Source organism: Lathamus discolor, chromosome 5 (genome assembly GCF_037157495.1).
Source record: "Lathamus discolor isolate bLatDis1 chromosome 5, bLatDis1.hap1, whole genome shotgun sequence".
In the NCBI taxonomy this organism is placed as follows: Eukaryota; Metazoa; Chordata; class Aves; order Psittaciformes; family Psittacidae; genus Lathamus; species Lathamus discolor.
Window position 1 is genome coordinate 121,291,836 of NC_088888.1, and position 26,249 is coordinate 121,318,084.

Sequence of the window (26,249 nt, forward strand, 5' to 3'; positions counted from 1 at the left end):
AGAGGAATTAGAGATGTGTGCACATCTATGGGGGTATGATATAATAGGCATCACAGAAACATGGTGGGATGGCTCCTATGACTGGAGTGTTGGAATGGAAGGTTACAGGCTCTTTAGAAAGGACAGGCCTGGCAGGCGGGGAGGGGGAGTTGCCCTTTATGTTAGGGATATGCTGGAGAGTATGGAACTCTGTCTGGGGACAGGTGAGCAGTTTACAGAGAGTTTGTGGGTCAGGGTTAAAGGGAGAACAGCTGTGGGAGACATTACTGTGGGGATCTGTTACAGGCCACCTGATCAAGGAGAACCTGTGGAGGAAGCACTCCACAGACAGATAGGAAAAGCCTCACGCTTGCAGGCCCTTGTTCTCATGGGGGATTTCAACCACCCTGACATCTGTTGGAACGATGGCACTGCACAGCACAAGCAATCCAGGAGGTTCCTCGATTGTGTGGAAGACAACTTCCTTCTGCAAGTAATAGAGGAGCCGACAAGGAGAGGTACCATGGTTGACCTCGTGCTCACCAACAGGGAAGGGCTTGTTGAGAATGTGATGCTCCAGGGCAGCCTTGGATGCAGCGATCACGAGATGGTCGAATTTGAGATCCTCAGGGCAGTGAGAAGAGCGTGTAGCAAGCTCACTCCCCTGGACTTCAAAAGAGCAGACTTTGGTCTCTTCAGGAGCCTGCTTAGTAAGGTTCCATGGGATACAGCCCTGGAGGGCAGGGGGGGCCCAAGACTGTTGGTTGATATTCAAGGATCACCTGCTACAAGCTCAGGAGTGCTGCATCCCAACTAGAAGGAAGTGCAGCAGGAGGGCCAGGAGACCCCCTTGGATGGAAAAGGAGCTGCTGACGAAAATTCAAAGGAAAAAAGAGGCTTATACAAAATGGAAGCAAGGACAGGCAGCCTGGGTAGAGTACAGGGATGTGGTCCAGGAAGCTAGGGACCAGGTTAGGAAGGCTAAGGCCCAGTTAGAATTAAACCTAGCCAGGGATGTTAAGGATAACAGGAAGGGATTCTACAGGTACGTAGCAAACAAAAAACAGACTAGGGACAACATAGGCCCCCTGAGGAAGCTTTCGGGAGAACTGGCTACACAGGATTTGGAGAAGGCTGAGGTTCTGAATGACTTCTTCGCCTCGGTCTTCACTGGCAAAGGCTCTGACTGCATCACCCAGTTCTTAGAAGGTAGATGCAGGGACTGTGAGAATGAAGACCTTGGGCCCACTGTAGGAGAGGATCTGGTTCGAGACCATCTTCAAAATCTGAACGCACACAAGTCCGTGGGACCTGATGGAATCCATCCGTGGGTCCTGAAGGAGCTGGTGAATGAAGTTGCTAAGCCACTGGCCATCATATTTGAAAAATCCTGGCAGTCAGGTGAAGTTCCCGATGACTGGAAAAAGGGAAATATAACCCCCATTTTCAAGAAGGGGAAAATGGAAGACCCGGGGAATTACAGACCAGTCAGTCTCACCTCTGTGCCTGGCAAAATCTTGTAGCACATTCTCCTGGAAGGCATGCTAAGGCACATGAAAAACAACAAGGTGTTTGGTGACAGCCAGCATGGCTTCACTAAGGGGAAATCCTGCCTGACCAATTTGGCGGCCTTCTATGATGGGGCTACTGAACTGATGGACAAGGGTAAAGCAGTTGATGTCATCTACCTGGACTTGTGCAAAGCGTTTGACACTGTCCCACACGACATCCTTCTCTCTAAATTGGAGAGATATCAATTTGATGGATGGACTTGTTTAACATCTTGCAGGGGGGGTGGAACTGGATGATCTTGAGGTCCTTTCCAACCCTAACTATTCTATGAGTCTATGATTCTATGATTCTTGGAATATCTCAGCTAAAGCCTTCCACTTTGCAATGAGGCAGGTTCAGTGACCAACTGCTGATCAGGCCTCGATCCCAGCTTGATGAAAGAGGGATACATGGCAGAAAAGTACTCAGCAACACATTTCCAAGCACCTTTTTTCCCAGCTAGATCCTTACCTTTGACTTTATAGGAACAGCAAGAATTCACTTCTCAGGATGTGAGGAGATGTCTTAACTGTTTCCCCCAGTGTTTTACCAGGAAGACTGTATCTTCATTCCCAGCAACATAGTGATTCTCTTTGCGCTGTAACAAATGCATTTCACAGTTGAGGTCCTATGCTTCTTTCCTAATAGAAATGCCAAAAGATCACATTAGTTATTTTTTATTATACAAAGCTAAAGCTGTTTGCATTCAATTCTAATGGAAATTAAGGGAAGCCCCCTACCCCCTGCAGCTCCAATAGTGCAAAACTTTCCCCCTTTCCCTTTTTCATCTCTCCCGAGTACAGGAAACAAGCAACAAGCCACCTTTCTTTCATATGTTGTAAAAGTCAAAACACTTCAGAGTAAGCCTAGGGACTGGAAAGCAAACTGCTGTACACTGGCATACATCCACCAGCACATCCACATTTCCTATGATAAGCACCTTCTCATTTTCCAGAACTGAGATTTTTGCTTTGTCCTTTTCCTTGTCCTTTTGAGCTTGGATTTTCACTCTTCCATTTCAGACAGGCTCTTGAGTCCTCCACCTTAACTCACAAGCTCCCTTGAGGCATGAAATGAGACTCTACTACTCAGAGTTATAAAGCAGGTATGTTTATTATGGCACCGGGTGCAAGGGGGATCGCTCCTCCTAACTTGCACACTGAGGGGTTAAGCAAGCAGATATTTATAACACACAAACATGCATATTCATTAGGTTCCTGAGAGAGCAGCGGGGCTATTACAATTAGTTTAGGTACTCGTTATCATAAGTCTCCTCCCTTTTGGCGCTTGCACACTGCCCTCCAATGGTCGTGGGCAGGGGTCTTGAGGATGAAGTAAGCAGTCTTCCTCATGTGGGCAGGGGTCTTCAAGATGAAGTAAGCAGTCTTCCTCACGGTGCACTTTTCACCTTTGGCACAGTTGGATGCCCCACTAATCACAAAACCAGCTGAAACCAGCCCTATCTGTAAGTTTTTGATAGCTGGCAAAGATTTAGTACAGTGTGACCTTCATACAAAATTCATTGCAAACAGAACAGGATGGGCAGACAAGGAGTATCCCAAGCTAGCAGATGTTTGGGAGGCACTGTCTCCAAACTGATAAGTAGGATGGTAAGAAAGAATTCACTCATTAGAAGGATGGAAAGTAGTAATTCACTCATGTTAGTAAGACTGCTAAATTCTGTTATCATACCACAGACTTACAACACAAACATTGTTCTCTATCTTAGACCCAAGTTAAGTTAAAAGTATTTTAACCCTATGTTTTCCAGGCACTTGCTTTCCTCACCCTCAGCAGAGGGGAAAGATGCCACATGCTCCATGTTCACTTGGAAAAAGCAGCTCAAATGTTCTCTACTCAGCCCCAAGAGCCTGAGCACTGATTTGGAATAGAGAGGTGGGAAGCTGGGTCCTAGTAAGAGCAGGGGGTGCTCTGACTGAAACAAGGATCAGGATTTAGAACCATAGAATAGTTAGGGTTGGAAAGGACCTCAAGATCACCTTGTTCCAACCCCCCCGCCATGGGCAGGGACACCTCACACTAAACCATGTCACCCAAGGCTCTGTCCGACCTGGCCTTGAACACTGCCAGGGATGGAGCATTCACAACCTCCCTGGGCAACCCATTCCAGTGCCTCAGCACCCTAACAGGAAAGAATTTCCTCCTTATATCCAATCTAAAATCTAATTTCACCTGCACCTCTCTGAGAAGTCATTTTAAACGCTGAAAATAAGTTTATAGCTGGGCATTTCTCACAAGGAAGACTCCAGAATCCCTGCCAGCTCTGGAAAGTGGCTGTATCAAAGCTGTGCATTATCTTGTCAACATGCAGAGCTTTTCTTGGGAAACTTCATTAATATTAATGAAATCACGTATATGTTCCCCCATCCCTGGGTCTGTTCAAGCCCAATGCTAATTACATTCTGGAGGAGGAAGCTGCTGGCAGACACCATGAACCATGCTATAAAGCTGAGTGCTTCTCCTCTTTCCCAGCTATGCAGAATACAACAGACCCATCTTTCTCCAGATGTACAGGAAGGTTTCATGCCCAGGGTGCTCTCCCATCTCCCAACTGCAGGTCACTGGATACTGTAGCTCTTCATTAGTTCTCTTTTGTCTCTCCATTAGGATTCTTTCCCAACTTCCCTATTCCCCAGCACTGAAGGGGCATACTCTGGCCAAGAGGTATACTGATTTTCTGTATCATTTAAAGACCATGACACTGGATCATCCTACTGTGATGATTTAAAAGTATCTGCAACCCTCTGAATACCTTTAAAATAAGAAATTCCAAGCCTATGTTTAAAAATCCAAGACTGACTTTACACTTGTTCAAGCCATTCCCTTAAGGAGCAACCGCAATGTAAAGACTAGAGCTCACCTGCACTTAAATTCCTCCCAAATCCTTTCATGGCATAATCAGCTCTGGCAAATGCTTCCTAGACAAGGAGAGCCTGGAGTTCATTTTAGTGTGTGGGTCCCCACAAAGACATAAAGCTCATCAGCTTTTGAACAAATTAAGTTTGTGGTCAGAGGCAAAAAACATTGGTGAATATCCAAGACAGGCTGCCTTTATTCTCATAATACATTTAGCCTGTGGAAAAACAGAATATGGAATGGAATGCTATTTAAGTGACAGGTGTCAGGGAGCTTTTAGGATGATGAAGGCAACTGGTTGCTTCAAAGCACCAATGGGCAGTGGTTGTACAGTGACAGCATTGTGAACAAAACAGTTTTCTTCATCCCCTCTATCAAAGCTGCGATGTTATATGTCAGTCACCTCATCAGGAGGTGGCAGGACAGTAGATGCATTAGCAGAGGAAGGAATCAATTCAGTCAATAGAGGAATTGATACCTGTCTATAGTTAGAAAACACCTTTTACAGAACAAGCTGTTCTCCTGGATCTCTGAGAAAGAAAAGAATTCTATCGAGTTTCTAAATACACAGATACATGTATAATTAATATTGTCTAACTGCCAGACATTAAGAGTGTTGTTCCCTTCTTTTATTCTTTCCTTCTCAAGAGTGCATCTAACAGCTATGGGGAAAAGAACAGACACGTCAAAGAGTTATGAATTCTCTGTATGCTGAGCAGGGAGCTGGTATACAAAGCTTAAAGCAGTGAATATAGAGACTGCTTGCTCACAGAAGCTATTCAGCAGGAAAACAGGATTCAGTCTTCTCTTTCTGACCACTGGTGAGTGCGCAGGACAGTGGCTTTCTCACTTCTCCATCCATAAAGTGGAAATTATATTCATCCACATTCCCGACACTCAACAAAATACTGGGCAAAAAGGCTTCACAGATGCAGAAGCAGTAACTAGGACATTCCTGGGGAGAGACAGGGCAGTGTTAGCAGAGGAAGCCTGGAAGATTGGCTGTCTTCAGAGCAATCTTCACAAGGCAGGCCTGGAGGACAGGCCAAGGGGAATGGCTTTAACCTGACAGAGGGGAGACTGAGATGAGCTCTTTGGCAGAAGCTCTTCCCTGTGAGGGTGCTGAGGCACTGGCACAGGGTGCCCAGAGAAGCTGTGGCTGCCCCATCCCTGGCAGTGTTCAAGGCCAGGTTGGACACAGGGGCTTGGAGCAAGCTGCTCCAGTGGAAGGGGTCCCTGCCTGTGGCAGGGGGTTGGAACTAGATGAGCTTTAAGATTGATTCCAACCCAAACCATTCTGTGATTCTATGATTTCAATTGTCCATGCATCTTGCACTGTGGTTCATATCACTGAAAAACCCCACACTAGTAGATTCCCTTTGGACCAAGTCAATCAAAAGATGCATCCCAGCCATCACTGGGTGGCTGGTCCTGAGGACTACAGGGCTGGTCAAAAAGCAAAACCCTTGAAACACGCAGATCAAACACCAGGTTGTTGCACTGAGCTCCCCTCTCCAGCCTGCCACCACTGCTGATGGAGATGCAGGTAAAGCCTCCAAGTTCAGACCAAGGACACTGTGGAGGGCATCCAGCAGGTGGCAATCTGCTGATAGCAGTGACAGCAAAGGGCGAGCAGGAGGTCCTGCTTCTGGCACAGGGCTCAAGGTCAAGAGTGTGGAAAGAGGAAGACAGCGCAGGGAGAAAGAATGGTTAAGCCTCATGTTATATACTCATTTTTCTGAGTTTGAGAAGTGCAAACAAAGCAGGCACCAACTGTGCAGAAAGACTCAGTGTTATGGATATTATCTTAATGGTGTAAAAGCACACAATCACAACAGAAATCTAACTTTCACTTCACTTTCACTAACTTTCACCTATTCCTTGAGAAATGTTTGAAGATGGGATTTATAGCATAAGACAGACTTAGTGGGATTATTCCAAGTAACAAATAATGAACTATGAGCCTTTTGTAACCACTAACGTCAACAAGAAGTGAAAATGTTGACAAGCAGCTCTGTGTAATGCTTTGAGAGTATCCACTAAAACAGCAAAACAAAATGACCAGCAGACATAATCTATACTATCAATACTACAGGTTCTTTCTTACCCCTTCTCCTTGCCTCAAAGATAGTTAGAAAAGACGTGGTTGTCATAGACAGGAGAATGACTCCATATAGTCCATATAGAAGGGATGAATGACTCCATATTGTCCATATAGAAGGGATGAATGACTCCACATAGAAGGGATGAGTGGCTCCATATAGAACTGAATATAGCCATTTCTGCTTAGAGTTCCCCGTCACGAAACACTCTCTAATGTACACTGACAACAGGCACAGGAAATTAAAAAGAGAAGGCACAATCCTCTACATCTGAAAGGCAAAAGAAAAGCAGACCTCTCCATTCTCTTGGTCTAAAGATATCTCATGTTAGCATCTTTTGAGTTCAGCTTCCAGTTCCACAGCCCTTTTCTGCATCTGGTCTCTCTTGCATTGCTGCTTCAGATCCTCTTTGCAGTTTGGACAGTCTGAACCATGAAGTGCTTCAGCTGTGGGTCTTTTTAAGGGGGCCTTTGAAGTGGGCAACTAACTTGGATTTGGTTTCAAATTAGCCTCCCTAGTAACACCAGAAGTAAAACTTCTGAACACTGAATTTTACAGATATACACCTAGTAGTAAGCCTTTTTCTCCACAAAGCATTCCTTGAGTAACAGGGGAAAAAAAGTCCAACAATCTCTTTTTCCTTTTATTGATAAGGAAACAGACTTGGAAGCTGCATAGCTCCTGTGGTGCACAGATTCATAATCTATCCACCAAATCCATTGGTGCATTGGACTGTAATTGGGAACAAAAAATCACGGCAGGGTTTCTAAAGCATTTAGGTGGCTTGTAGTCTGCAATCACCTATATGCTTTCGAAAACCGCTCTCCAGCCTTCGTAACCTTCCACTAACATCTGCTCACCCAGAAGCAGGTGCGCGTGTGTAACTCTGCTCATTTCAGCATGTCCTCAACACGATCCCTGCACCATTACGCTATGGGTAACCCTTCTGAGATCTTGACAAAAAAATATAAGCTTTAGTCCCTAAGGCAGGGAGTGAATACTCCCCTCCAGGCAACTCAAATGTTCAAAATGCCTCCCTCATGACTGGGCATTTCTTACAGCCACATATGTCTCTGTATCTCAAAACACTCTAGAGAACATGGTCAAAGGCCTCCTGAAACCAGCTCACAGAGAAAAGAGAGGTTTAAGTACTTCTACGTTCTCTGCCTGCTGGTTCCTCTATCAACTTGCCAGCATCTTCCACTTCAACAGATGACAGGCAGAAGAGCAAAAGAGGAAAAGTAACTCTTAATTTTTTAAGAGAAGGTGAGGGAAGCAGCAGGATTTTTGTAACAGATGCAGAGAGTCCATAGAAGCAAAGCAAACCAAAATGAAGAAGCATCAGCAGAATGAAGTTGATTTTTATGCAGTCTTGTTTTTTGTGACTAACAAACAGCCTCAGATTTATTTGGTCTTATGGAGCTTTTATAGATTTCAGTTTGTACCAGTAAAAGTCAGAAGCATGAAATTAATAGAATTACACTCTTCAAATGTGGCCCGAGCAGCATGTGAGTGCATGTCCCTGCTTGCTATTTCTCGGAAGAGCACAAAGCATATTTACCAGCCACAATTCCATTACAATTAGTTTAATGGAAAAAACTTTGGCTTTATCTTTCTTTCAATCTTCACCTTCCCTTTTGATCTTTGGATTTTCAAGTAACCTCTTTTTGTCTCCCTTAGATTCTTCTGAGCAGAAAGTGCACAGTTTGCCTTCAATTAAAACAGAAATAGCAGGAGATCAATAAAGATTTTCATCAGAAGGAGAATAATAAATCCAATGTGTCTCATGGAACCATAATTTATACTCTCCACAGAGATGATTTTCTATTGATAAATGATCTAAAAGATCTTTTCCAACCTAAGCAATTCGATGGTTCTGTGATTTAAGGGCTTTAACTGATATTTAACATTTAGCCTCCAACCCAGGATGAGAAATACCCAGTACTACTTCCAGTTTCTGTGTTCAATCTAGTCACACTTCTTGCAACACACAAGGGAAGGAGAACATGTTATGCCTAGTTCAACATTATGCAATTACAATAACCTTTCTCTCATCTCCAAAACCTTAAATGGCAAACTATTACTTACTAGCTATAGGGCAATTAAAGGATGAGAATGGGACAGGAGAAAGCATCATCTCAAAATAGCACTTAGGTGAGAGAGCAAACTTCGCTGAGCTATAGAGAAAAGGAAGGATGCTAAGAGTCCTTCTGGCACACCATTTTTTACCTTGCTGATGGCTCTATCTATTCTTTAAATCAACAGTGAGTTATTGATTGTGTCACAAATAGCAAACTCCCCTAGAACAGAGGGTTTGAGTAATTGTCCATGGGAGTTAACAATGCTGATGATTGGTTCTATTCATGTTTTCCTATGGAGCAGGGTAAGAAGCCTCTGATTTTTGCTACCTTTGAGCTGCCTGTGCTTAATACAAGGTAAAAAATAGTAGCTTTAACTGTGTGGCATCATGTGAAAGCTCTAACCAACAGCAGAGGCTTCAAGGCTGCCCTTTTGCAGACTCAGGAAGAAACTCCATCACATGCTTGCGTACTGCCTACATTCATACGCACGAGAAATTCATCCCCAACTCTCTTTTCACTTGTGATATCTTACACTTAGCAATAAAAGCAGCAGGGGTTAGAGGAAGTTAGGAGTATTCATTTAAACTTACTCATTTAGATCTACTCTGAATGAAATATTTTAGATTCCATAGAAGTTGAGTGGACTCACCTGGAAAAGCCACCTATCTACCACGAGTATATGAGTTTTCATAACCTGCTTCAAAGACATTGCCAGAAACAGGAAAAAACTACCCACATTATACCTGACAAGCACTGTCTTCAATTAGGGAGCTCTTCATAGTTTGAAGTTTGATCCATCTCACTGCAGAGAGCTTGCTTCTCATACTCAAAAGAAATGATAAAAAGCAGTTTCCAGGGCAGCTGAGAAAATAAAAGATGTAAGTTTTGATACTGAAAAGACTGTTAAACAGCATTTTAGGGAATAGAGAGCAAGGCACTTGCATTTTTTGCATATCCCTTCCAAGACTTTGTCTAGAGGTTCATCTGTATTAGGAAAAGCAATAACTGCAGTAATGCTCACAACATATAACATTAGGATTAGCACGCTAAGGGAATCATCTTGGAGCTGCGAATGCTAAAGTGGAGAAGTATGATTTATATTATTATAAGCACTCAGTAGCGCAGTGTTAGCCAGCAGAAGGAAAGGAGTACTTCTTCAGAGAACAAATCAAGCGGTTTGCCATGATCTTCAGTGGATCATCATCCAAAAACCAACTTCTGCTTCCTTAAATAAGATAGCCCAGAAGGTCTTGCACTTGTGACAGTCCCCTGAGTGGGACTGGGCTCCTGCTCACTTCTGTCCAGAAAATATGCCAAATTACATTATGTTTCTGGACTCTGAATCCAAATTATCATTGCTGTATGGGAAAGGTTTGCATGTGACAAATTTACCATGATCAGTTGCATCTACATAGCAGAAGTAGCTCATGACCACTGAGCCTGAAGCTGTGCTGGGAACTATGTAGTGTAAAAACAGATCCCAAGAGTTTATAATCCAAGCAATTAAGGCAGAAAAAAAAAATTCTTATTACAAATAAGCCTTATAGGCACAGTATAATAGATTTTAATAAGAACTTATCCATTATTCCACACTGATTTTATCAGTGATTTTACCTTCTGATCCACAAAAATACTGCAGTGTGACTAATTCCTCCGAGGGAAGAATAAAAGGAATTAAGAACAGCACCTTTTAATAGGAACAGTACCTCTTAATCAGAGCTTTATTAAAAGTCTTGCTATTAGGGAAATGCCAAAGTCCAGATTCAGAACATACCTGTAGCAACATGGTTTTCAATAAACAAAAAGGCATTTTTAAGGCTTCCTTAAATAGATTTTAAGAACACATCCTTGAGGCCAGCAGTATCAAACCCTGTATCAAACATTGAGGGGTACACTTCTGTGCTTGTAAATCTGAGTTAATTTTCTCTTCAGCTGTCTGGCTTCAAAGACCTATGTGCAATTTAGTCCTTCAATGCGAAATTAAGGAATATGAATAGTTAAAATGAAGGATACATTACATACAGGTCTGCAATCAAGGAGGAAATCAATGCACCTGATGTCTATAACATAATGTAAAGGATTTCTACAGTCACAAGTGGAAAGCCTGGAATTTCCTGGAATAAAAATTCCCCATAATGTCAAGCTTGTACCCTCAATAAGAGAATAAAAAGCGTCCAGACCAAATGGAATCAATAACCATGTTGGCAAAAAACACCCTAAATATCAGGTGTTCAGAAGGCACAGAGACATACTGATGATAAAGTGATGAGTTTATGTCACTTAAAGTGATAAGGAGTGTGATAATAAAAAACTTTCCAGCAGTAAAGACGGATTAGATCCCCCAAGCACACTGAAAAGAAGATAGAAATATGCTCTTTGCACTTTTAATACATCAGCTCAAGGAAAGTAGATCGAAACCAGAGTGGAAGGAATAGAACTAAGCAGAGATCACAGATAAACAATGGAAATAAAGAAAAGCATGTTTCTAAATTAAGATAAAACCTTCAAATCCCACATGACCATCTATATGGATATATGGATAATGGCAGTAAGTGGGACAAAGGCCAGAGAGGGAACATATACCATGTCCCAGGTAGACACAAAACCTAAAGATCTTACATGCTTTTAAAAGCAAGCGCTAGGCAATCTCCATCCCAGACTTCTAGAACTGCCATATGAAGTTACAGATCCAGGAGTAAACAGTGACAATAACTGGGAGGTAGTATAACATGATGAGAGATGCAAATTATTGCATCTATATTTAAGCAGCAAAGGAGAACATGGCACAGTCAACTGTGGGCCTGTAAACCTAGCCTTGATGACATGCAAAGTTTAAAGGTATATCTATAGATACACACTTTTGTAAAATCAAAGATACAAAGTTCAGCATGAAAAATGTGATATAATGCAACACATTTGTAAAAACCAGACATTTGTCTTAGATTAGATCCATTTTATTACCTATATTTAGAAGAATCACTTTTCTTATTAGTCTGGACTTAAGAGAAGTACTTCATGTGAGGAGTTAGTTAAAAAGGAGATACGAATACTATTGTATTGCACAGGACAAGCCAGGGAAGAGACAAAATAGGAAGCATTAGGCTAAGGGAAGGTTGAAAGCGGTTTCATTTCATAACCTTTCAAATAAATAGAGGCAAGAGGAAAGAAAAGAGTGCAAATGGCACAGGTCTGGGAAGAGCCCAGAGCTAGAAGACAGCAGCTTTTAGATTTGATATGGAGCTGCCCAGTATCACACAACCATTTAAGAATAAAGGAAGAAAACAAAAGAAGAAAACTTAACACAATTCCCTGGCCCTTTTAAGTGAGATGAATTGTCAGGTTTTTAACAGCATGTAGATGCCTAACTTCCACACCCTCAAAACACAAAGTGTAACCATTTACAAAGCAGCTCTGGGGCCAAGGCTCCCAATTACTTCTATGAAAGCAGACATTGAAAAGGCTGCAAATACGCCTTACAGGCCACTGGTTATTAGGAGGTAGAAGTATTTCCTGTACTTTTCATGTGTTCAATCTGAACACATGGGAGCCTGAAGGCCCATGCTCCTAGACACTGCAATGCAATAAGTTCAGCGAAAATCTTGCCCCTAGAACTGAAATAGGAGTCAGTGCTTCTGAAGTCCTACCCAGCTTCAATGTGATAGTGTTAAAGTACAAAATTAAAGAGTTCTGTCCAACAGCTGAGATTCCTGATTTAAACAGCATCGCAGACAAAATAAGATTTCAGTATTAGTAGCAATTACTGCTTTTCTGGAAGGATGGAGTGTTAAAACACACACACACACCCCCCAAACTGGCATTTCAAAGTGCCATGAGAAGAGATTTTACATCGTTACTACAGCCCATCTGCTAAACACAGAGCAACAGATGATGAGCACAGATCACTTCTGACTTCAGGAAACTTATCCCAACGTTCCTGTATGTTACAGGTTAATAAGGTGACACGCATTACAGACTAGTAGAGGTGAAACGAGGTTAAACCCATGAAGCGTTCTCATTTAGAGCAATTTATTCTTTTCATTACAATTATATTTGTAGATGCTGAAAGTCCAGACTAAGGCAGGTACTCGCATAAGTCAATACACTAAGAAAGTAGGGTATTTCTGCAAAGATAAGAAAGAACATATGGTCCTTCTTGCCAGCTAAGGGTCCCTTTTAAAACAGTTTCCCTCAATCTGATTTGCTTTACAATTACACTAAATCCTGCCATGATTGCTCCAGCAGAATTTGGCTTTCCTCAAAGATGTGTTTTTCCTTCCCCTGGTTACTGCCTTCATTATTGATTTTTAGATAATCCTTGCAGTCACTAGAGAAAGGTTTTGGCAAGTTTCCCTCGAGGCCTGCAGATGCCTCTTACCCTTATCAATAGAGCATCCTTTCACCCCCTTAGCTACCGTCCTCAGTTACTGACTGTTTGACTATGCATGTATTCTGCTCAGGGACCAGCAGGGAGAACATTCAATATCCTCTCGCTAACAAACAAGAAAGGCAACAGCTGCTGGGCCTCAGCAGAGGGGCTGCTCAGGGAACCTGTCCCAGAGAGAAGTCTGCCTGGACCCACTGCACAGAACTAAGAAGTCCCCTCCCCATGGCAAAACGTGAGAGGAGGAAATTGGACCATTTTGTCCTTTCCTTACTGGAAGGAGATTATTTGAAAACCCCTTTTAACCAATGCAGAACTGCAATCAAAAAAGGGCTTTCATTGACATCTCTGACACAGAGAGGTCATATCAGAGAAGGGGGGTGCTTTTGTTAGAGAAATAAGACTAAATATTCTGTTAACTCATAGAAATCACAGCCCTGAAGGCGGGGCTGCTGCTTTCTGAGAACTAACTGATGGGCTGAATTGAGAAGAGAAGCTGAAAGGAATTTGAGCTATCAGTGTGAAATTCAGAGCTAATACCTGGCAAGGGCTGCCTAGCTTGTGTGGGGCTTGCGCATGGCTGTTGCTCCAGCAACGGGGAGATCCAGGGGGTACTTACTACAGGGGGTTGCTATGTGACCATCACTGCCAACTTTGTTAGGTGAGAACAGCCTAAATAAAACAAGTTAAATAACTTGGTTTAGTGTTTGCTGGTGGCTTTTTTCTTTTATTTCAGGTTTTCTTTGTGGGTCGTTTTGGGTTTTTCTTTCCCCCTTTTTTGTTTGTTTGAGAAAAACATCAAGTCTGGATTTTATTTCATTTTGAAGACAAAGAAGGAAGAATTGAATTATAGCCCCCAAATTTTCCTCCAAGTGAATGCCAAATCTCAGAAACCACAAAGCAAATACAAGGATGCCAAGCCCCATTAAACAGAATTTCAAACATCTTTCCTTTTCTGGGAGGGGGGACTGGCAGTCATTGCCAGTGCAGTGTTAGGATTGGCAGTTCTAACACTGGCATGTCAGGAAAATGGGGTATATACACTTCACAGTGAAGACAGGGAGAGAGACTGAGCTGCTACAGAGCTCCTTTGAAGAAGGAGCTGTGCCTTATCTCCCAAACTGGGTAACAGATCCCTTTAAAAGGAGCTGTGCTCTCCTTTGGCTCCAATTGCTCAAGCTGCCACTCAGGGAAAGGGACAGAAATGCTGAGGGTTAAAAGCTGCCCCCCTCCCTCCCTCCATCCCAAGCAATCAGGAGATGAGATGACACAAACTCAGACGATGGCCCCAAGCCAGCCCCTTAAAAGGAAGCCAGGAGTGTTTAAGAGGAAGATCGCTAGAGCTGGGATCTGGCTGGGGCCCATCTCTCCCTGACAGGAGCCGCTGCAGTCCCAGGGCTGGAGGAGCTGCTCTGCACTGCAGGGAAAAGGGAATGCCGGGCTGTTCTCATGCTGGGCGGATCTAACACTTCCTACCAGTCATTTTGCTGGCTCTGTTCTTGTCCCAGCTTGCTCAGGTTCAGCAAGGTCGGGACAGAGCTAGATTGTAGCTGAGCAAATAAATGCTCTCGCAATTCAGAGCTCCTTTGTTCCGAGATGAGGAAAACTGCTGGTTTTCCACTAGCAGGAGTACAGCCAAGTGCGGGCTGCTATCTGTCTGATCATGACTGATTAGAGTTGAGTGTAATGGAAAGTGGAAGCCTTTTGTTTTGGGGCTGATTGATTTATGATCATTTAATAGGTGCTAGTCACATAGAATCACAGAATGGTTTGGGTTGGAAAGGACCTCAAGATCATTCAGTTCCAATCCCCCTGCCATGGGCAGGGATGCCTCACCCTAGACCATGTCACCCAAGGCTCTGGGGTTTGCCCCCTTCCTGCACAGTCACAGTATGACAAACTCACATTACTCAATTGTTACTACAACTGCATACAGTTACCTGGCAATAAGTATGTGTAAGTGGCCAAGGGCTCAGCAGAAGAACCTGAACTAGCTGGTTGCTGGGACGCTGTCACCAAGGATTGAGCCAGCTGAGAAGATCAGTGGAATTCCTACTGCTTCTTCTCTGTGGATTCACATGAAAAAGCAAACAAAGAAAGCAAACCACAGAAAACAACCCAAACCAAAACCGAAAAGAAAAGAAAATCAAGCAGGCATTTCCCCCATACTAAAAGTCTTTGTTAAATTGTATTTCAACAATTGAGCATTTCAAGCAATTGAAACAACAAAATAATCACTGGTACATGGAGATGTGTTTGACTAAATCAAGTGGAGTTTTCTACCCAAGATACAAACCTCTGGCACCCTGGGGATCACAAACAGAAGGCTGACAGATTTAACTCTTGCAGCACAAGCGGTTTTCCTGGAACATGATACCAATAGGACTGAAACCTGATCACAGTGTGACTTTCATACACTAGAATGTGCATCCCGTTACTACCACAGACACTCTCAACACCAGTACTTAAAGTGACAATTCGTTTCTATAGCACATCTGTTAAAAAAAGTCTCTTATGCGAAGAGGCTCTTGGTTTATTTATAGGCAAAACAGCTGTTTTCGGCATTCCATGATTTAGGCTGAGGTCTGCTCCGAGTCCTGCATGTACCGAGAGAGCCTGGTACAGAGTTACCTTGTGTGGAAGCAAACTGTGGAGCTCCTTGCCAAAGCAGTGAACAGCACCTTTGTCACTGCAGGCTGGCACCTCCTATGGAACACAGCTTTACTGGGGATTGGCTTTAACCACAAGAAGAGCAATAGTTTTTGATGGTGGCAGCAGACTAAGCCAGGTCTGGAACTCTGTTTTCCAAAATGAACTAACCCAAGTGAAGAGGGAGCTCTCGCAGCAGCTTTCCTCCCAGTTGCCCTCCTGAAATGCTCAATTAATACATAGCAAGCAAATAATAGCCTCCAGTCAAATCAGCCCATTCATCTGGATAAGATGAAGATAGGTTCCTGATCTACACACTGAAATGATTCTGCTTCTATCACCCATGTACCCAAATGCAGTACTTTTCTACTACTGCTCGCTTTCACCTATGCTATTACATTGTTAGGTGCAGCACATCCTGCTGTACATCTGCCACTTTATAACTTATATAAAGTATTCCATACTTTTGTTAGTTAAGATTGAGTACATGAATGTGTATTGGTATAAATAGGAAAAAAAAAACCCATGCTGTTGCATATGTAAGTCCCTCATTTGTAAAGATCCACAGGTGATGATCACTTTTTCATGTTACCTGTATTTGTTCTGAAGGGATAATATTCATCGCGACTAGAAGTTTCCAGCTCTGTCTAAACATTCATTGCTACATGGATTCACTCTCTTAAAACACAGCCTAGACATCAGCCCTCCTACATTTTAAAGTTAATACCTTTCTAGATGAGTTTTCGCATCATTTATTTAGATCTGTTATTTAGATTCATTATTGCTTTTTTTCTCTTAAAAGCCACTTCATTTAATATAGCTATCCCTTAATTTATATATATATATGTGTGTGTATGTATATATATGTGTATATATATATGTATATATATATATACACACACACACAAATGGGGAGGCATGTCCTGTTCTGGCATCATTATCAACATTACCAGCAGCAGCCAATATTTGCAGTCTTACCATCAGTCTCATGCTGGAGGAGAAATCAGTGCCATGCTTACATTGCTTTGCTTTATATGCACACAGACAACAGAGAGTCAAATAAACATAAGCAAGCAATTTCTTCTCCCAGGAATTCCTGTCTTGTACCTTTGCGTGGTTCCCAAGGGCCAAATGTCAATCAAGAACAGAGTCAAGACTGAGACAGAACAAGACTTCCTCCTCCTAACAGAGTTTCAGACTGAACCTCTCAGTTATGAATCATGGAATAGTTTGGGTTGGAAGGGACGAAATGATCCCAAATGAACTATCAGCACAAAACACCTTCCCAACACAGGACTTTGACACAGATACTGTATAAAAGAATTAAAGACTGGTTTCTGGTCATCACGATTTGGGCTCTCCAAATACATTTGAATACAATGAAACTCATCAATCCAGTTAAATCTGCCCTGAGTTTACAGGGACACATAAAACATGTGCGAAGAACCACAGAATGATACATGCACACACTCTGGTATTAACATGGATTTAAACGATCAGCTTAATGAAACCATGCAAGTTTAAGCACAGACAAGCCCTGCAGTGTGTTTCTACTGAACACATATTAAAAGAAGACTGGGGGAAAAAACCCACTGAGTTTTAACCCTTTTTTTCCCCCCTTCATTGGCCAAACACACTCATCCTGCTGCTCAGATGGTGTGTTTTGTGCTGAGCCATTCAAATATTGCACAGTAGCTGTTGAACGGGTTTGCTGTAGGCATTTTCCTATGACATGTAGTATCTTCCTACATGTATCCTTCACTGCTACTCATGGCCTTCTTGCTTTGAGAGCCGGCAGGTGCTTTAACTACTGGCTAAGCTAAGCCTGTATTGAGTCGAACTGTAGACTGAAGCAGTCCTCAGTTGGCTCCAGAACTGATAGAACAGGCATACAACTGACAGCCAGCTTTTCACAGCCCTCCCCTTATGTTCTGAGTGAACATAAGCCATGTGAAGTGTAGAATATGGCCCCAAGGTTTGTAAACCACAGCCTAATCATATGTAGTATATCCAAACGGGAGCTCTGTGTGTCGTTGTCTTCTCTTTGCTTTCTCAAAAGCTGTAACCAACTACTTGGCTCTATTTTCATGCAGGGCTGCCAGTTTCTATAAAGGGACTCAAAACCTGGCAATCAGCATGCAGAATTCTGGTTGCAATATCTCTGCTTTGCTGTCTGGTTTTGTAGACACTCATTTCAACTGCTTGCAAGCCAAGGGTATTTTCCTTCGGTTAGCTATTGCATCTTAAACTGTATATAAGATAAATGCCTTCAGCAAAGATTCCAGCTATCCCTTAGGTGATTTGTACAACATGAAAGAGACTTAAAAAGAGAGTTTTTCTCTCTGTCATTGCCAGATTTGCAAGTCAGTATTCTGCACACAGAAAACATGCTAATTTATTCAGTTCTCTTATCTTCCTCCTTTCACTCAGCTGATGCACGGCATGCCAAGTTCACAGTGCTTCCCTAATGATGCACTGCTGCTCACTTACTCTTCCAAAGGGAACATTCTCCACGTCTATTTAGCAAGATGGCTTTTAAAAATAGGAACACAAAATCTAGTGCTAAGATCAGGATAATTATGGGGGATAGAGCAGGTGCAAGTGTTCTCTTACACAGCATTTTCTGATGATACGACAAAGAAAAAGTTTACTTGCAAAGGGCCCAGAGGGAGTTTTCAGTGTACTTCTGTTGTACAGCTTGTGAGAACTAGAGTAAACAGCCCCCTGTAAACAGGCACGGCCAAGTAAGTGGAAGTGTAATTTCTGAGTGATGCTCAGTCCGCTTGACAACATCTTCACTCCAAAATCCACCAGGCTCCTGTCAGATAACAACTGAGATTTGCATCACGGAGATCACGGCCCAGATTCAGAGCATTTAGGCTCCTAGTTTCTCCCAGGTCTAGAAGTCAGTACCTTAATGCCTTTCTGAGGCTGTTGCTACAAGGTCTTCAAAAGCTACTGCTTCAGTCACTACCTGAAGGGAACAGCCAGCCAGGAGCAATGCCACAAGCTTCTCTTTGGTATGACATAGCATAGGAGGGACTAAGTGTTCCCATGATGGATCTGCCACTCAGAGGGACCCTTTCATCACTTTGCACTGGCCCACGAGGTCTGTAAATTCACCCCAGTGGTTTTTGGATATGACAACCAAAATCCCTTTCACCCTCTGAGTACTAGGAAATGTTTTTATTCCATTTCAAAAGGCCAAATTATACCAGCCAAGACTGAGCTTTCTGAAGAAGCCCAGGAAGGTGCCTGTGCCTCCTTAGCTGCACATTGTCCCCAGATTTCCCACTTTAATCCACCTCTTGCTGTTACAACAGGATTCCCAGTTGAAGACAGGAAATTTAAAGACAGCAGAAGTGTGACAAGTGGCAATAAATTCAGAGAAAACACACCTCAGTTTAATCTGTGATGTACTAAAATCTGGAGTGGGGACCAGACACATAACCTTGCGTGCATACATAGCTCTGTACTTTGATTGCATGATGATTCCAGAAGTCAGCTCACAGTGTTTGTATGCTAAAATATCATGTATGAGAAATGTGTTACTGTTTAATTTGCATTTTTTCCCTCTTCCCTGGTGCTGAATACATAAGAGAGATTTGAAGATTAGCTTTCATTTAATGTCCCATCACAGGAATTTTGCCATATTACTGAATTCAACACATTAATGGGGGGTGGTTGGTTGATCCTGTCGAATCCCACTGAAGTCGGTCTAAGGACTGAGGTTAGATATAAGGAAGAAGTTCTTTACTGTGAAGGTGCTGAGGTGCTGCAACAGGGTGCCCAGAGAAGCTGTGACTGCCCCATCCCTGGCAGTGTTCAAGGCCAGATTGGACAGGGCTTGGAGCAAGCTGCTCTAGTGGAAGGTGTCCCTGCCCTGGCAGGGGGTTGGAACTTCATGAGCTTTAAGGTCCCTTCCAACCCAAACCAGTCTACATTTCTACTCTACGTTTCTTTTATGCAGGGACACAGGTTTTTGACATAAGACAGGGATGCAACCTCCTCTTTTAATGAAAAGACAGGATCCAGTTTTATATTTAAGTTCTGGCCATTTGGTGAGTATACCAGTTCCATCAGAATCCTGTCTGTTTCAATCCTGACAGGATTTCTGTCATATCCACCATCTTTGATCAGATACCCCTGCAACTCATTTCCAGTGCTGTAAAGCTGTAGCTCAACAAGCCATGCTTAAACCTCTCCACTTCCAAGTGATGCTCTCTTCACTGGTAACTGGATAACTAGATGATCTTAAGGTCCTTTCCAACCCTAACCATTTTATGGTTCTAACTCCATGCCATTCATCTTTCTCAGTCAGGAAAAACTCTGCCTTTGCTACAACAAGATTCAGTCCAGCCCTAGCTGTACACTAGCCTTTGTGCTGGCTGTACTGCCCACCTGATATCCCTCCAGGGACCTAGATCAGGAAACTAAATGATCAGAAACAAGTGCCACAAGAATCTTTCTTTCAGTTAGCTCCCTAAACTGTCCCACTCTTCTTCCAGAGCTAGTATGAGGCAGGGGATGAGCCCTTTCAGGGGCACTCAGTCATTCACATATCCATATACAGCTATCATGCAAAATGATATAATATAGCAGCACTCATACCTTGGACCCTTCCAAGGTCATCTACCATTTTCAAAAGGCAATACACCAGATAAAGTGACCTTATGCATTCCCTCATGTGCAGCTTACTTTTGTCCTGTCTCGATGTGCACTACAAACACCAATGCTGAAAGTATTTGAAGGTGCTCCATAGGTGCTATTGGACTTGTTACGCTGTTCAAAAGGCTCACAGATAGTGATAAAGAGCAAAAGGCTCCAGCAAAAGAAACTTGGGAAAGGGAAAATTTTTGCCTACTGAAGTAGAAAGTTTTTTACCGTCAAATAATAAAGGTGTTATTTCCAAATTACAGAACAGTACTTCAGAAATCAGTATAAATGCCATAAAACACTACTAGAAAGAAAAAAATAGAAGTTTTCCCAGTGTCAACAGTGGGTATAAGTCATTCACACAGCTTTCCCTTCTAGCCTCCCCCTTACATTGTTATTTTCAAAGACCTCGAAAACCTTCTTGCTTTGACATTCTAGGAACAGACACCTCAGCTATTATAGCACAATAAACTACCAAATCTAAGTCAAGCTCAGCTCCAGGTATTTTACTATCAGGGAGCCTTGGGTGACATGGTCTAGGTGAGGCATTCCTGGCCATTACAGGGGGTTGGAACTGGTTGATCTTGAGGTCCTTTCCAACCTAAACCACTTTAGCTTGCAACACTGTCATAGAATCCTAACACTGTAGAAGCAAGTTTTGGAACTAAGACAATGCCATTTGTGACCAATTAATAAATATAACCTAATTATTTGGAAAGCAATCTGTCTTGCTTGACTTCTTCCCTTGTATCAAGTACTAGATCCTAGTATCATTCAAGCTAAACAAAATGCTCCACGATGGTCTCAAGCTATATATTATTTGAAATGACAGAATGATTTAGGCACATCAGTGATTTTCTAATTCCTCGTGCTTAAAATATTCTGTTGAACTCCCCAGAATGCAGGGAGTTTTAGAGATGCTGTATTTACTAATGCTGACACAAAGGCCAAAAGCCAAAGCCACCGCCTCTAGACTGCAGAAGGTCAAACAAGAATACATGCAGCCAAGAGTTAGCCCAAAAATTTGGAACTAGATGATGTGCAATCAAATCTTAGCCCCATTATAGTTACTATAACACAACTCTCATTGACTGTCTTCAGCAGGTACACGGGGCTCATCTTTACTCCAAACCCATCCTGCTTCAGGCACTAAACACTCCAATTCCAGAGCTGCAAAATACAGGATCTCAAATCCAGCAAAACAAATAGCCAAATACTTCTGCAGGACTGCTCTGCTTAATGTTGGCAGCCAGCATGCCTGGAGTATCAGCCACTTCTCACTCTCTTTCATTTCCTTATCTGACTTCACTGACCCCAATTGTGATACGGTGAATCACATCTTGTCCCCAGGCACTTCAGTTCCACCCAGTCCTGCTCACACAGACATCCCCATTGAGGCTGATGGATTTATTTAGAGGCATAAGAGCTCAAAGAGGTTTTGCACCTTTCCAATAAGAAGAGATTCACCGTAACCTGCAGGTAATGTCTGATCAGCAAGACAATTCTGAAGTTCCCGGCCTGCTTCACAGATGCTGTGAACTTGATTGATCTTCTGTTGGCAACCTGAAAAGCTTGTAGCATTAGTTCTACTCAGCTGTGAAGACAGCCAATGGACAGAACTGACCCCAAGAATGTATCAGAGTCCAGTTTCAAAGGAACTCACAATTATTACTACACCAGCAACAAATACAGAGCACGAGCTTAACACGCATGGCATTGAAATAACCTGTTAAACACCAGGAGGCAGGCAGTAATCAGTGGCTTGAAATGATATTTTCTCATTCAAACACATCTAATGGAAGCTTGAAATGATTTTGCTTGCTGGACAGTGTTTAAAAATAACTGTAAAGGAAAAATACCTTGATTTCTCAGCACCAAGTGCTTCAGGTTGTTTACAAATAATTGATAAAGCCCAACAACCCAGCACCATACCTTCTGACTGCTTCCAAGCAGTTAATGCCAACACCTGCAGAAGCTTTTTCTTGGTGCTTTTTTTGTCATATATAATCTGTTGTTGTTACTTGCTTTAGACACTTGAACAGAAGTGCCATGTATGCAAGAAAGATTAGCCAAATAAATTGAGGTGTTCAAAGTGAGGGGATGCCGCTGAACGTTTGGGTGTAGAGGACCAGCACATGCTCACAGAGCTATTTAGTACCCTTACTGTCACCTACAGCATTATTGTGCTCCTCTATTCCAGAGTGCCTGCTACATCATAAACACTCAAAAGAACAACTGACAATGTAAAGTATTTCCCCAAACAGGTGTTATTCCAACCATTCAGAATTCCTTCAAAGACCATCCAAATGCATCTCTCTGCTTTAAAACAAAAACTAATGTTTTCCAGAAGTGCTTCAGTTAACAAGAGGAAAATGATGTCCCTCCAAAGCGCATTCAGCCTTTCAGCAGATGGTGTTCAGTTAAAACACAGCAGAAAGGACAACATATGTAATGGTCTTTACTTCGTTGCTATTCGTTTGCAGAACATTGGTCCCATCTAAAAGGGAAGAGTCAGGTTTGCACTAAAGGCTTAATACCTCACATTAAACTAGGATAAATTACACTGCCTGCCAAGCAGCCACAGACAAAGGGAGTTTGAGCAATGGCTATCACCAAACAAACCCAAAAGGGTGTGCTGGCAGACTGCTGCCCTTGTTCAGGAAGGAGAGCAGTGGGGATGGCAGCTTCTCCAAACTCCTATCAGAAGCCCAGTACAAAACGCTGAGGCTATGGGAAATGGTCCTGATATTTTGGGGCTTCAGATCAACCCAGCGAGAATGAATTATTAAGGAGCTGTTGGACCATGACTTCAGTTAAACAGGGCCAGGTAAATGCCCCCAGGCTGTTGTGGTGACTCCTGGTCTGCAAAAACCTCTGCCAGAGACAGTAAAGAGAAGGCTGGTCTGCTTCCACAGCCACATCATAGAATCATGGCACGGTTTGGGTTGGAAGGGACCTTAAAGCTCATCCAGTCCCAAGCCCCTGCCACAGGCAGGGACACCTTCCACTAGACCAGGTTGCTCCAAGCCCCATCCAACCTGGCCTTGAACACTGCCAGGGATGGGGCACAAAGAGGGAATCCCTGCTGCTGTATAGACATCCTCATAGCCTACCCTAGCACTCAGACAGCAAGTACACCTTACTTCATTATGCTATTTAGAAACAAAATGACGATGTTCATGCAGCCTAAACCAGAGCAACACTTGTCATTTGTAGCATTTCAACACAATGGACTTATTGCCAGGCACTGAACTGTATGGCAGAGAGCTGGAGCCCAGCATCCCTGACACTCCAGTGTGCAGCACCACAGGCAGAAGAAATCTGTGCAGGACAGCCCATCCCTCTATGCCAGAGCTGCTGTGGGTGAGAGGGAAGAATTTGCTAGGATGGTCCAGGGGAGTGAAGGGTAATTCAAAAGCAGAAAGTTTAAATAGCTTGTTTGTGACTTGACAACTCAGTAGCGCAATCAGACCAGCATCAACTCATTATCCTATTCTGCAGCAACATCTGCTTGTGACAAGAAGATATATATTGCAAGCTATGATGAGCAGTGTTTGCATTATCCTTGCCAAATTAAAAATATAAGACAGAGAGCAAAGAAAGCTGTCCCCGATGAGAATAAATCTCTTAAAGATGGACATTTCAAGGCCTGCATTCTCCCATCACCACCCAGCATTCTGGAATAGACGTCATGGTGCATAAAAGAAGCATTTGCTTGAGACCAGCAGTCACCAGCACGTCTTGTATGCGACCACAATGCTGAGAAATGGGAGGTACTGCAGGCAAAAGAGAGTTCACATAGTTTTGCATAGGAGGCTAACAAATAAGAGCTGGGCACATCCTTGTCAGGAAGCAGGCAGGACCTTAAATTGCATTTGTCCTCAGTGTATATATATGCTTTTTAGGTCCAAAGAAAACAACCAATACATATGCTTGTCAGCAGTTTTAAGGCTAGAAGACTTGAGAATAACTAAACCAGATGATACCAGGTGCATACTACTAATTGGTGTAAATGTCCAAATTCAGATCTTTCTTCACCTGAATAAAGCCTGCCTAACAGTTAGCAATGAGTCAAAAACATTGCAAGGTTTGCTCCTCCCAAACGTTGCTTTAACAGTGGTTGACAAACAGCCATTTAAGCTGTTGCTGGCAAATGTATTTTCTCCAGATGCTCTGCTTATTTTCTGAATAAGCTCTTAAAAACAAACAGAAAGGGCTATATTTTAAGGATGAATAAATAAGCCATTATTATTCTCATACAGTGTTCTTATATCCCACTGATGAGGGTAAAAGCCCAATAATTTCCACGGAGGAGGAAGAGAACTAATAATACACTTTTCAGCACTTACCATGAACATCATTTTTATTGTAGTGATGGAGAAAAGCAGCAAATTTCAGAGCACATAATGGAAGGCAATTTCAAAATCTGTTGAAAAAGGGCTGATGTACACAGATATTTGTAAGCACTTCCTCAGTAGCATCAAGTCACTCCACTCAGAAGAGCAGATCCCCCTTCCCTAGCAGATCCAATTCCCTAGATCATTTTCACTGTACTGTCACGTACTTGCTCTAAAGCCAGTAACCTTTCTACTGGGGCTAGAGTTGTAAGTGGAAGTTTGTCTTACCTGTCCTCAGCTCACAAGTAAATTCAAGTAATGATTGTTGGAATCATCTCCTCATGAAACCACATGAAGATATTCCCATTTGCTTTCAGATTTAACCAGGGATATTCTAAGACCAGCCCTGTTGCCACTGAGGAAGAAAATACACTGACTATCACTCTGCAGTTCAGATGCTACAAAGCTGAGCACTGAGAGCAGGTGTAATGTATCTGCAGGAAGAGCTGGAGGTCAGGTGCAACTAAAACTAGTTCTAACCCACCCATTCCTCCCACGATTGCATCTTTCATGGAAGGTCCTGTGGAATGAGGAAGAAAACAACAGAGAAAAACAGGTGCCAAGAAAACAAAGACATATGGACATATTCTTACTTTTCAAGCATTCTACCACACATCAGACCTAAAAAGTATTCCTCACCCCCACTGCAGCTCTTCCTACCAATGCAATCACAAGTCTTACCTTCCTGAAGATTAACTGTGCAGCACAGCTGCAGCCTGAACCCACAGCACCCTCCCAAACAGGGGTCTCTATGCTTACCACTGAGCTATGCAACAGCCTGATTGTCCTGCGCCTCCTTTGGAGCAGACTGAAGATATCAAAGTTCTGTGTAAACTCCTACAGTAAACACAACTGCTCATTGCAGGCTTGGTAAATTATAGATTGGTGAAATGGTAGAGACAGCAACAGAAGTAAAAGTTACGGAAAAATGTCAGGGGGAACAAATCTTAAACGCTACAGAAAAAGTGGGGTTTTTTTGGTTTTTAATCTGAAATTTATCTATGAACATGCACAACTCAAAAATGAAACCACTCTGAACTAATTTCACATTTTCTCACCCAGGAATTTCTGTTACAGCTGTATCAGTGATAGCTGCAAATGTTCAGAGAATAAAAATCACACAGCCTTAATCAAATTCCTATGCATGGGTACTCACCAAGGGACAATCCAAAGCACGTGGAAAGTACAGAGTCTTTGATAGATCTCTTCAGAAAAGGACAGCAGTGAATTAAAGATATACATCCCCCACTGCAATAGGGATTGCTCCCTGCAGGCAGAAAGAGCGCTCACTGTGGACAACAAGATCCAGTTGCTGCCAGCTCCAGGGTTTTGCAGCTACTGGCAGGACAAGGATGGCTCCCTTGCAGGCAGGAAATGCGGCTGGGACACTGCAGCCCGCAAGAAAAGGTAAAGACCTGGTGCTGCTGGCCTTATATGGAGAGGAGGGGAATTCACTCAGCAACACCGAGCCTACCTCTCCAGTTATCATCTCCTTATTCCCTGTCTCACCAGGCCAGGGATATGTCCCTGCGACAGTGGGATAACTTGTGACTCCTCCTGGTATCCACCATATCCA

At 42.9% G+C, this 26,249-nt stretch overlaps 1 long non-coding RNA gene across 3 annotated transcripts in view; it reads right to left on the reverse strand.

Moving 5' to 3' along the window:
• Positions 1–25,934, reverse strand: part of LOC136015849 (uncharacterized) — a 39,738-nt gene extending 13,804 nt beyond the window's left edge. For 2 of the 3 annotated variants that reach the window (XR_010613376.1, XR_010613374.1), the window contains exons 1-5: positions 24,902–25,044; positions 14,912–15,037; positions 9,334–9,451; positions 8,071–8,219; positions 2,002–2,171 (exon numbers count right to left, since the gene is read on the reverse strand). This is a non-coding gene — a long non-coding RNA (uncharacterized LOC136015849). Of the gene's footprint in view, positions 1–2,001; positions 2,172–8,070; positions 8,220–9,333; positions 9,452–14,911; positions 15,038–24,901; positions 25,045–25,829 lie in introns of those variants that run through there. The other variant, XR_010613375.1, reaches the window with a different exon arrangement.
• Between the last annotated feature and the right edge of the window lie 315 nt (positions 25,935–26,249).